The sequence below is a fragment of the Phacochoerus africanus genome, chromosome 4 (genome assembly GCF_016906955.1).
Source record: "Phacochoerus africanus isolate WHEZ1 chromosome 4, ROS_Pafr_v1, whole genome shotgun sequence".
Lineage (NCBI taxonomy): Eukaryota > Metazoa > Chordata > Mammalia > Artiodactyla > Suidae > Phacochoerus > Phacochoerus africanus.
The window spans coordinates 92,029,948-92,043,380 of record NC_062547.1 but is presented as its reverse complement, the minus strand read 5'-3'; positions in this window follow the sequence as shown (position 1 = coordinate 92,043,380).

Sequence of the window (13,433 nt, the reverse complement as noted above, 5' to 3'; positions counted from 1 at the left end):
ATAAATGAACAAACACTGTAAATCAACTATACCACAATAAAAAATTTTTTAAATCAATAGCTCTAGATGTAAACAAGCAAAGACAAACACATGATTAGGGAGAAATACAAAGAGAATTGTAAAACATCTTCATTTCGTTTTGGTTCCCAAAGTGTGGTCCAAGCATCAATAATATCAGCGCTACCTGGAAACTTGTTTGGAAGGGACATTCTTGAGATTACCCTAGGCAAATGAATCAGAAACTTTGGGGCAGGGCTCAAAGATCAGTGTTTAACAAGTATTCCACATGATCATGATGCATAGTGAAGTTTGAGAAACTCTTATTAGAAATATCTGCAGTTCTTCCAATGAAAAGTGAAGTGTTCCCTAGATCCTAGATGTGTTCACTAAGATGTGATGGTAGTGACCAGAGATAAAGCTAAAGAACTGGATTTGGCTAAAGTAACAGAGGAATTATTTTACTCCCCAAAATTGCCCACTTGCAGCATTTGGCCAATTTCAATGGTATCACCTGTGATGATGTATTGTAGATCAAGTTCCTTAAACACTCCAACACTAAAATGGCTAATCTTTACTGAGTACATACTATAAACCAGGCATAATTGTAAATGTTTTCCATTTAGGAAATCATTTAATCTTCATGATCACCTTAACAGTTTCCAACTTACAAATGAGAAAACTGAGGCCCGAAGAGAATAATCTGTACACAGTTTCACAGCTAATAAAGTGGACAGCCATTTTCTCTGGAATATATTTTCTTGTCTTCAATGGGTAATAAAATTATGTTGGGGAAATAAAATATACCTGTAAGTTTCACCCATGCTAGTCTCTGGTTTTCTAATATGTAACAAAGTTCTTTATACAGCTGCTCAATAGTAACTATATGAGTAATGACAATTACTAGAGAATGAACCAGATAAACACAACTAAAGGTGACATACACAAGATATATATAATCTTTCCTGACATGCGTAACTAGTTTGTGCCCAAGACTTAACCTCAGTCCTGATGAGAAAGTCAGCCTTCATATATCACCTTTAAGGTTCACTTTCAGGCTGAGTAGACAGCACTTGGCTCTAGAGCAGCTTTTCAGGAGGTCACGAGCCATTTCTGCCACCAACAGGTCTCTAGAAAGGAAAGAGCACCCAAGAGGAGAGACTTGCCTGTGGGTACTGACCCCCACATTTGCAAATTCCCCAAACCAAATGGAGGCTCACTGATGGGCTTTTTAGAGTCATTAAAATTTTTCAACTTCTCACCAAACGTATTTTACACCTTACATTTAATAACCAATTTTACAATTGGTGTTAGACTACCGGATCAGTAAAAGAGGTGTTTTTTGTTTGTTTTTTCTTTTTCAGTGACCAAAAATTCCTAACGATAACAGAACATAACAGAAAATTAATCCAGTTTTTTCCCAAATTTCTTTACCACTAATCTCCGTGGCCACTTCAATAATTGAGTATTGGAGACCTCTGATCTTGAAGTAACTATGGTCTAAGGATCACTAGACCATATTCACTCCCCCTGCTAGCAAAGAAGTCTTATATTCTACCTGTATGCATTCATCTTTTCTAGCCATTTAGTTCTGTTTTTGGAGTTCTGCACAGTGTATTCGCACAACACCTGCATGTTGGACAAAAGTTTTTCACTAACACAATTTTAAAAAGTGATGTTTTTAAGACGAAAGATATGTTCTAAACAGATACAATTAAGAGAGTGAATTTAAAAAAAAAGCATTAAGTAATTTATATTTTAAAATATTGAGCAAATGAAAAAGAATGAAGCCACAACCTGGCTATTGATTTAATTATTGAATGGTAATAGCAGTGGAGTGATGGGAAAGCCAGCTCCTATAAATGCTAGCTGCAACCTGATACTGCCTTAGGATTAATTATTCGTTTCAAGCCCTTGTAAACACGACACTGCTTCTTGGAGTGAAAACTGGTCATAGGCGATTTAAACCTTTTGATGAAAAATTCCCAGGATTCAAAAGACCAAATAAAAATTTCACAACTTCGAAGATAAGTTCTACCTTCTTTCAAGCCTCCAGACCCAAAAAACCAAAACAAAACAAACACACCTGAATGTCAGATAAATAATATTCTCTACACTTTTGAACAGTAGAATGTTGGTGGGAGGGGAACATTAAATGATAAATACTTCCTTGAGGAGTTTCTGAAAATGATTCTGATATGAGCAGTGAAAAACCATAGTTCTGTGGTGTAGGAAGACTTACTTACACAGGAAATCCTCTTTCAAGGTAATTTTTAAAGATAAAAACTGACTAGGTAGCCTATTAATTCAGTTCCTTTAGTGCAAGATATTTGCATAAACAAAATTCGTATTTACTGATTATCTCCTGTAAATGAAACTATGAAGGGACTCAGGGCAAGGAGGAAAACTTTTTTTTTTTTTTGCCACAACTGCAGCATGTGGAAGTTCTTGGGCCAGGAATCAAACCCTTGCCTTAGCAGTGACCCTAGCCATCTAGAACAGGCACTGTTCTAGATGGTCAGGATTTGGGTGGTGAATAAAAGACACATTTCAAATTCATAAGCTCTGGTAGAAAGGATAGGCAATAAACAAGATGCAAAGAAATAACAAGTGCTAGGAAGGAAAATAAAACTATAAAGAAAAAGAAAGCAAGAAAATGGGCTAAGGAGGAGTTCCTGTGTGGTTCAGCAGTTTAAGAACCCAACTAGTATCCATGGGAGTGTGGGTTCAATCCCTGGCCTCGCTCAGTGGGTTAAGGATCACCATTGCTGTGGCTGTGGTGTATGTAGACCAGCAGTTGTAGCTCCAATCCAACCCCTATCCTAGGAAGTTCCATATGCTGCAGCTGCATCCATAAAGAAGAAAGAAGAAGAAGAAAATGGGCTAAGGAGTGACATCAGGAGTAGTAAAGAAATAGAAGGTGACTAGAGTGGGTGGCTCTTTACTGAAAAGATGGTGGAGAAGATAAAGGAGGGATCCAGGACACGTGAGGAAAGATCATTCCAGGGAAAGTGAAGGAGTGCAGGGCTCAAAGGCAGAGACTCCTGAAGTGGAAAACAACACAGAAGCTCAGTGGCCGAGTAGAGTGAGGGAGGCGAGGATGTCGAGGATGTTGATGTAAAAGAAAACAGATTAGCTCAAGCCCTATTCTAAGGCACTGGAATGACTTTCACTTTTACTCTGAGTGAGAGGGGAGCCATGGTAGGATTTAGAGCAGACCGAGAAGGGCTCTAACTTTACCTTTTAAGTGTTCAGATTCATGAAATTCTATCAAAGAATGAACACAATTGCTAACATATTATTAGCCAGTAAGCTCAGAGTGCTTACTATGTGCTAGGTTATTTCACCAATGTGTAGAGTCAACCTACTCTATAATTAAGTTGAAGAATTTGAAGCTTGGAGAGTTTAGGCAACTAGTCCATATCACATAGAACTGGCCTTCAAACCCAAGCATTCTGAATTCTGACTGCCTGGAAGAGAAACGTGCACTTTCTGGCTTCACTGGTGCTTAAGGAACACAAAAGAGGGGTTGGTTTGCTCTGCCTGGAAAGCTGAAGAAGGAAGAGAAAGAGGGCAAAGTCATTCCAAGCAAAGGAAGGCACAGAATGATCAGAAAGTTTTGTGTATCTGCAACTTAGTAGCCCACAGCAGAGGCTTGGGATGAGACCAGACAGGGAGTTTTAGCAGGTCCTGACCCAAAAGGGAAATTTTCCTCTTTGCAGAGATTATTTTTTCCCATAACCAATCAAGGCTAAGAACTCCACTAAAATGTATGCTTGTAGATAGTAACTAGGTGTGTAATTATATATTGACTATTTAACTTCTCCCATAGACAGCAAGCCTTCTGAGGGCAGGAACCTGCTATCATGCTTCCTGATGCTTCCCAGCTCCTAACACTGTGCCTGCAATAATCGCCTGGGAACTATTTGCTGAATGGAAGTATGAATGACTATAGTATGTAAGAGTACTGGATTACTGTATGCTTTTACCACAAATACATACTCTTCTTTTGCAAGTTCAAGTCCATGAGTGGGTGTAAATGGTAGCCATGCAATGCCATGAGCCATGTCCTTCTATCCACAAGGAAAACACAGCATTGATACAGCTCTAGCACTTGCTACATCTAGTGAGCAGCCCAACTCTCTCAGCCTAGAAGTCAGTGACTCACTATGCTCCTGGTTACCACTCATGGGGAACTGTTCCCACAGATTCCAAGACCTTAATATCTGAGAAGGAAGAATCAACTCAACTAGGAAATGAAGAGACTTTGTTAGGTTTTCAATCCCTGGCAGGGGACGCCCCCTTATCACCCAGTCTTACTTAAGAGTAGAACGAGTGATATCACACAGGAGACAATATAGGGATGAAATAAGTTCCTGTTCCCACAGGCTAAGTATCTGAAAGAAAATAGCACACTTTTGGAAAAGGAAGTTAGTTATGCCTCTCAAGCCAGGATGAACTATTGAAATTCCAACAGTTTTAATGACTTAGGCTTTGCATGATAGTGTGAGAAAAAAGAATGTATACATGTATGTGTAACTGAATCACCGTGCTGTACAGTAGAAAAAAAAATAATGTATTGGGGAAATAAAGAAAGAAAAGAAAATTAAAAAAAAGAAAAAAGAATGTACCCACAAGTAATACATCTGTTGTGCTGGCTTATCTAGGAAGAAGAATTAAATCTTATCTTAAAAACGAAACAAAACAAAACAGGACATCATAAATGTTCTCCACCAAAATTTTTTATATTAACCTCCATTGAATGGGAGACTAAATTTTCAAAGAGTGAGAAGTAATGAAAAAATAGGAGCCAGTGGATGAGACAAAACTTGGGGTCTTCCATACACAAGAATGTTGTTCTTTGGAGCATCTTACAAAGTCTTCTTTGGAATGTTTGTAAGTGATCTAGATTCCAGAGCAACAATTGTTTATATCAATTCACTTCTCTAGTTCCATGAACCACCTTAAATTTGTATTCCAATATGTGTATCTATTGAAAATAAGTTAAGCTAGTGTTTAAGAATAACTAGTGTTCATGTCAGAAATTCCAGATTTCTATTCTTGATTCCATAAATTATAAGTTATGTGAAACTTGGAAAACTACTTAACCTTTTATCTACTTCCTCATTTATAAAATGGGTACAATAATACATCTCTCACTGTTTTCCAGTACAGATTTTATAAGATAATGTGTCTACGATACTTGGGTTATACTTGCCATATTGGATGCTTTAAATAGATGGCAGGTGTTATTATCACTATATTTTTTAAAATCGTTTTCTCAATATTGCAATGTTATTTTTTAATTTAATGATTTTTTTCCATTATAGCTGGTTTACAGTGTTATGTCAAATTTTCACTTACAGCAAGGTGACCCAGTCACACATATACATATATATATTCCTTTTTCTCACATTTTCATCTTCCATCATAAGTGATTAGATACAGTTCACAATGCTATACAGCAGGATTTCATTGCTTATCCATTCCAAAGGCAATAGTTTGCATCTATTAATTCCAAATTCCCAGGCCATCCCACTCCCTCTCCCTTCACCTTGACAACCACAAGTCTGTTCCTCATGTCCATGAATTTCTTTCCTGTGGAAAGGTTCATTTGTGCCATACATTAGATTCCATATGTAAGTGATATCAAATGGCATTTGGCTTTCTCTTTCTGACTTACTTCACTTAGTATGAGAGTCTAGTTCCATCCATGTTGCTGCAAATGTCATTATATTTCATTCCTTTTTATGGCTGAGTAGTATTCCATTGTGTGTATGTACCAGATCTTCTTAATCCATTCATCTGTCAATGGACATTTAGGTTGTTTCCCTGCCTCGGCTATTGTGAAGAGTGCTACAGTGAACATACGGGTGCATGTGTCTTTTTCCAGGAAAGTTTTGTCCAGATATATGTCCAAGAGTGGGACTGCTGGTCATATTGTAGTTCTATATATAGTTCTCTAAGGAAACTCCATACTGTTTTCCATGGTGGTTGTACCAGTTTATATTCCCACCAACAGTGCAGGAGGGTTCCCTTTTCTCCATACCCTTTTCAGCATTTGTTATTTGTGGACTTATTAATGATAGCCATTCTGACTGGTGTGAGGTGGGGTATCTCATAGTACTTTTGATTTGAGTTTTTCTAATTATCAGTGATGTTGAGCATTTTTCCATGTGCTTGTTGGCCATCTGTGTATCTTCTTTGGAGTAATGTCTGTACAGGTCTTTTGCCCATTTTTCAACTGGGTTGTTGGCTTTTTTGCTGTTGAGGTATATAAGTTGTTTGTATATTTTACAGATTAAGACCTTCTCAGTTGCATTGTTTGAAACTATTTTCTCCAATTCTATAAGCTGTCTTTTTGCTTTTTTTTTATGGTTTCATTTGCTGTGCAAAAGCTTGTCAACTTGATTAGGTCCTACTGGTTTATTTTTGCTTTTATTTCTGTTGCCTTGGGAGACTGATGGGAGAAAATATTTTGTAAGGTTGATGTCAGAGAATGTTCCACCTATGTTCTCTTCCAGGAGTTTGATGGTGTCTTATGTTTAAGTCTTTAAGCCATTTTGAGTTATTTTTTTGCATGGTTTGAGGGTGTGTTCCTATTTCATTGATTTACATGTGGCTGTCCAGTTTTCTCAGCACCACCTGCTGAAAGACTGTCCTTTTCCATTTTATATTCTTGCCTCCTTTGTCAAGGATTAATTGACCATAGGTGTCTGGGTTTATTTCTGGGTTCTCTATCCTGTTCTATTAGATCATATGTCTGTTTTGGTACTAGTACCACACCGTCTTGATGACTGTGGCTTTGTAATATAATATTGCAATGTTATTTGTTTGTACTCTAAATGTAAAACAAATATCACTGATTTACAATACTAAGTAATTCTCAAAGTGTGTTTTGTACAGCCCTTAGTCCCCCAGACCATTCTAGGATATCTAAGAAGTAAAATCTATTTCTATAATACTACAGCGTCATTTTTATTTTCATTGTGTTGACATTTGCACTGATGTTGCAAAAGCAATTGCAGATGAATCTACTGGTGTCTTAGCACAAATCAGGATAGCAGCATCAAATTTTACTAATGGTCATTGTACTGTTTACCTATACACACCTCCAGTTTGAAAAAAGAAAAAGCCAGTTTTACTCAAGGTACTTGATAAATAAACTGAACTGTATTTATTAAGGTTTTCTTGAGTAAACATCTTTTTAATATTCTGTGCAACTGAATATGACGTACACATAAACCATTTCTGCTGCACATAAAAGTGTGACAGTGATCTCCGTGAAAAGCACTTGAGTAAATTTTTTTTTTGCATCCTTTGTATTTGAAAAAATGACTGAAGAAAAATATGGTTACACAGATTTAAGTATTTGGCATATATTTTTTCAAAAGTGAATTAAGTGAATCTGTCAGTTCAGGAAAACAACTCCCTATATGTGTTGTAAGTGATAAAATAACAGGGCCAAGTGCAAATTTGCTTTGAAAAATTATATCCATAATGATAAACTTGAGAAGGTCCCCAAATTATAGACACTTCTGATAGGATGGGGAGATATTAATGAATGCGATCTCTTGACATCACAAAGTAAAATAGGTCAGCATTTGAAAAATCTGCATAACTCAATAAGCTGATATTTTACAGGCAACCAATGTACAATGTTACAAAATCAATCAGACATGTAACAGATCTATTCAAAATGTCAGACAAACCCATGGATTTTAATATAAAAGCGTATGAAAAAAACTTATTGATATGGTTTCAAATTCTACATTGCAACTGATCTTTAAGAAACTACCATGTATCAAGTATTGGCCTAGTTTCAAAGAAGAATATTTTCAACTATCTGGAAAGCTATTAAAGTGCTCCTTCTTTTCCAACTGCCTGTGTGAAGTCAGATTCCTTGTGTATACTTCAACCAAGGCTATTTGTGGCCACCGGAATACAGAAGTGGTATGAGTATCCAGCTGTCTTCTTGGGTCTGCTCTTGGGCCAGCTGTATGCTATCATTTATACAAATTGGGCCCCAAAAAGGACAGAGAGCTTAAAGAAGAGATTGAGTCAACTTACATGCCTATTTACTAATGACATGCCTGTTTACTAATGAATGTTGGTAAGGTTTACTGCATACACACAGAGCAATATGTTGAGTAATATTCTTATCCAGCTATAAGAACTTAAAGGTCCATGATCAAACTGAAAAAGGTGAACTCACTAGAGTGTCCTAATTGTTATTACTTTAGATTTTTCTCAATCATATGTAATTTAATTAAATGTGGTATATGTTTTATGTTCTGTTTTGACAGTTTTTAAAATGAATATGTTATCACACTCAGGTGCATTATTCATTTCAGTTTAGATGGAATTAAACCATATTTGTGCAGATTTGTTTAGAAAATGGAACTTACCAGGGGCTAAGATAGTATTTGCTATCTCCTATAGCTAACCATTGAAATTTTTGGAAAATCTCATAATTAATCATCAATTGCTATTTAATAGATGTTTAAGGGCAAGTTATAACATTACTGTGAACCTTATGAATGAGGAGGAATAGTGAGTTTCCATGAGTCAAACACCTACATAGTTTTAAATATCACTCAAACTACATTCAGTGCTTTTGTCCCATATCCATACTCTCTGGATAACAGTAATATCTTCAGTGTGACCTTACCTTTCACTCTGATATAGGTTATAGAAGGACAAGGGGGAAATGTGTATGTGTGAATCATCTTCATAATTTATCTTTCACAAATCCTTGAGTGAATTCACTTTTAGTCATGACCCTAACTCATACCATATTTAACATTTCTTAAAAATTTTTAAATTCTTCATTTTATTCTTGGAAAAAATACAATGATTGCTTTAGTGGTGTAGCAACTGTTTTTGAATCAAACATTCTGCATCATGCTTTTCTGAATTCCACAAAAGAAAATAAAAGTATTTAAATCTCATCGGTAAATTCATATAGGTTCTTGAACTGCCCCACAGATAGCTCTATGCTGGTCCCCCCGAAAAATACATAAATAAAAATGCAAAACTTCCATAAGTTCCTTTCTAAATAAAAGAATAAAATTTCAGGTGATAAATAAACATCCCCACCATAGTGAGATGTCAACTTTATTGATTTTCCTTAATATATTACCTAGTATATCAAATATTATTGGAAGTTAGGTAAGCCTAAATAAATTTGCCTTTATTTCTGACTCTTAAGGATCTGCAAAGCGATTCAGGGACCCTGTGATACCAGAGTTTCTTGAGTACTTGGCTTGTACTCAATCAGAAGACTTTAATGCCAATTGTGCATGTGCCTTGCCATATTCTTTTCCGTAATTTTGCTTCCTTATCTGATATCCTCTATGGAAAGTTCAGATTAGTATTTCAGTAATATTGCTTTTTACCAATGAATTCATTTATTAACATACCAGATATAGTTTGTAATACTACCTTATATGTATACTTTCAGCAATTTGATCCACTTAAACAATTGTATGAACTATTGCAGACAATGAAAGACTGACAACTTTATTTATTTATTTGTCTTTTTGCCATTTCTTGGGCCGCTCCCACCGCATACGGAGGTTCCCAGACTAGGGGTCGAATCGGAGCTGTAGCTGCCAACCTAAACCAGAGCCACAGCAATGCGGGATCCGAGCCGCGTCTGCGACCTACACCACAGCTCACGGCAACGCCCTATCATTGACCAACTGAGCAAGGCCAGGGATCGAACCCCACAACCTCATGGTTCCTAGTCGGATTCGTTAATCACTGTACCACGACGGGAACTGTCAGGACTTACAACTTAAAGCATCTACATGAAAGTGATTTTTTAAATGTGTGTAGATTTGACTTTGACATATTTTCATACTATTGAACTCAAGAAATAGATTCTTAAATACTTAGAGATCACTGCTCTTACAAATAAATGATATCATTCTGTTTCTAAATATCAAGACAAGTGATAGTGCTTGATGATATCGCCATTGAAATGAATTTTAATCTTCAATCTCGTGATGGAAATACGTAACAAAATTATTTATCCTTCAGTTGTTTCAGTTGTAAAGCCGAACGTCAGGTTCACAGTTTGCATATTTGTGTGGATTTGTTTAGAAAATGGGCTCTGTTGTGAACTTGTTTCAAAATTGCCAAACGGGTGTATAATGAAAACACATCTGCTAAACAAAAGAGAGAAACCAAGTTTGAGAAAGGAATTAGCAAGAAAACATTAGTTTAAAAAGTTCTTTTATAATTAAACTGTGTTGCAAATGAAGTGGATCTTCTCCCAAACATGCTATTCATAGCATCCATAATCATCAAATAGCAGGCACTCCAGACAGAGCTAGAACTAGATCAGCCATAAGCAATTAAGAATAAAGCAGAAGAGGGGGTGGAGTTGGATGTAAAGTTGCACTGGTGCAACCTGCCAGTATCAAATACCAAAGAAAATTTCATCATGATGTTCAAAAAAATTAACAATTAAGGTGACTCTGTGTGTCTTTCACCAATGGGTGGAGAGAAAATTTTCAAAGGGCTTTCTCCAATGTGCTTTGATTTAGGGTGTTAGCATTTTGACCTGCTCAAGTGCCACCTCATCAGTGAGACCGTCTCTCAATATACATATGCACGTATGCAAGTGTATGTATACAAACATATGTGTGTGTACATGCATATTGAGAGAAAACCTTACTGATAATGATTCTATATATATATACACATATATACAAACACCTTTCCACCACAGTCTTGAAATCTTACCCTCCTTGTTTAAATTATCTATCATCTATTCCCTTGATGATTCTTTAATATCTAACCAACCCCAAATATAAGCCACACAATTAGAGAAACTATCTCTAGTTCTCTGCTATGTCTCTAAAATCTGTACCTGGCACATGGTTGACATCCATAAAAATGTGTTTAATAGTGAATGAATCAATCAACTATGAGCCTTTTTTTTACTCTAAGAGAAATATTATAAACATCTCTCCAGTATATTGTGGTGCACTTCTGTCTGGGTTAAGAGATTCCATATATCTATTAAACCACCACATTTTTTAGAACATTCCAAAGATGATTAAAATGCCTTTGTAAGTAAGTGTATCACATCTTCCCTGCACAACATTATATTCATAAGAGAGAGATTTGGCCCTAGCTTTTAAATCTGTATTTCACCACTGCTTATTATTTAATCACTCTTTCTTCACACAGTGTATCAGAATTCAAAATTTTCTACACATTTTTATAAATGAAGCTTAGTGAATGCCTTTTCCAGGTAGCTTTTTTTTTTTTTAATTTGAGCCAGCTTTAATAGTGCTAATCCAAGGGGAAAAAAAAGGAAGGAAGGGAGGAAGAGAGGGAAGGGAGGAAGGAAGGAAAGGAGAGAGAAAAGCAAACCCCTCAATAGTATGATAGAACATATTCCTCATTTTTCATCCCATCAAATATTAACAATAATTAGATATTAGAGAACAAAATCAATAATTGAGTTCCCCTTCACCAAGATGAAACCCTGCCAGGAGCAAAAAGGCATCTTTTCAAAATGCAAAGCCAGTCAATCATGTTACCCCCATGCATGAAATCCTGCAGTAGCTTCCCATTGCTCTGAAACTGAGGAGCAACATCCACAGAACACTGCCTAAATGTCCACTGGGTCTGGCCCTTGCTTATCTTCCTGGTCTCAGTAATCATCACTCTTTCTCTTTCGATGAGCTCAGGCCAAACTGCCTTCTCTCAGTTTCTAAATTCTCCACTTTCTTTGCAAATGCCAGGCTTGTGATCTTATCATTGTGTCTATAAGGCTCTTCTCCATCCCACTCCTTCATATGAACACTGGAAGCTTCCTTCCTCACACGCTCACTTGAGGCCAGTTTCCTTTGTTACATAGAAAGTTCCCTCCCTCCCTTTCTCCCTTCCTTTCTTCCTTTCAAAGTGCATATCTTCATTTGCAATCATACATTCTTTTGCATTCTCATTTGATCAACACCCATTTCCCTCACTAGTCTAGGCGAGCAGGGCCACAGCTTCTCCTCATCATTGTTTCCTTAGCTCAAAAACAGCGCCTGGCACACGTAATATAGGAGGCCATTAATACTTGCTGCAGAAGTGAAAACAGGTAATTTTCAAACTGCGTGACCTGCATTGCTACTATTATTTTAAAATACTCTTTGCTTAATTCAGCAATAATTCAAGTACAAAACTATGTTTATGCCCTTTCCTTGTTGGGCAGAAAATGCGGAAGGAATGTTAAACACGGAGAAGCTACAATATCAAGAGCTTCTTATCTGTTCCAAGTACCTCTAAGTCCATCTAATGGTAGGACACTCTCTTCCATTGGGAGTAGAGAAAGCAGTAGCTTTGAATAAAGAGTATTGAATTATTTTTGACTTCAAGAAAAGAATTTTATGACAAATGGTTGATAATAGTAATGAAATCAATAAAAGGGAAAAAGGTGGAAGATGCAGAAACAAAGCACCCAGACCCTGCTGAACATTTCCCGGGGAATAAATATTTAGTTACTCCATGGCGAAAATGCCATATTCTATAATGTGAAATGTTTCATGCCTCACAGCCCAGAAGTTATGAGACATCAGTCAGTAATCAAAGAGGAACATCAGCCGTTAACCAAAGCAAGAGATGACACAAAGATGATAAATGAAGTGTCTCTTTAGACATGGCAAAAAAAAAAAAAATGAATGAAGACTTCAGACATGAAAAATCAGTCTGGCTTCCTCCTAGGATTTCTGAGAAGATTTTCCATTTAAGTTTTCTCACTCGGTTTCTCCCATATTGCAATGTGCATTTATGCTCAGAAAATGCCTCACTTTCAGCACACACTCAAGTCAACAAAAAAATGCTTAGAACATACCGAGAAAAGAGACTGGGGGTGGGGGTTGGCTGAGCTTTTATATCCTGGATGTTATATTGAAGAGTTGTATAACTTGGACAAGATAACTTGACTTCTTGCTTGACTCTACTTACAGTAGAGAATTTGGTGAGAAATATATACAAGATTGTGCCTGGGCCTCCTAACACATGTGGAAAGGGGATATGTGTTAATGTTTTCTTTCTGTGTGTGTGTATATGTGTGTGTGTGTGTGTGTGTACTGCAGGTATGTTCCACAGTGCTGAAAAGGCTTTCCTTGGTGCCCTCCAGAATCTCTTTTGTAACTGTCCAATGATGCATGGACTTCCTCAGAAGGAGAAGAGCATTTCATTCTATAATTAGCATCAGAAGTTAACATACTACTCACCCTGGGAGAGGTGACACAAAGAATTTCATACCAAGACTTAAAAAGATTTCAAGGAGCTCTTTTGCTGAGAGTAAATTTTGACAGGGTTAAGGTGCTGAATGGAGTGAATGCTACGAATGCCGGGGAATAAAAATGAGACTGCTTGGAGCACCAAAAGCACATTTTACTTGCTTCACATCTTTGCCTGAAGCT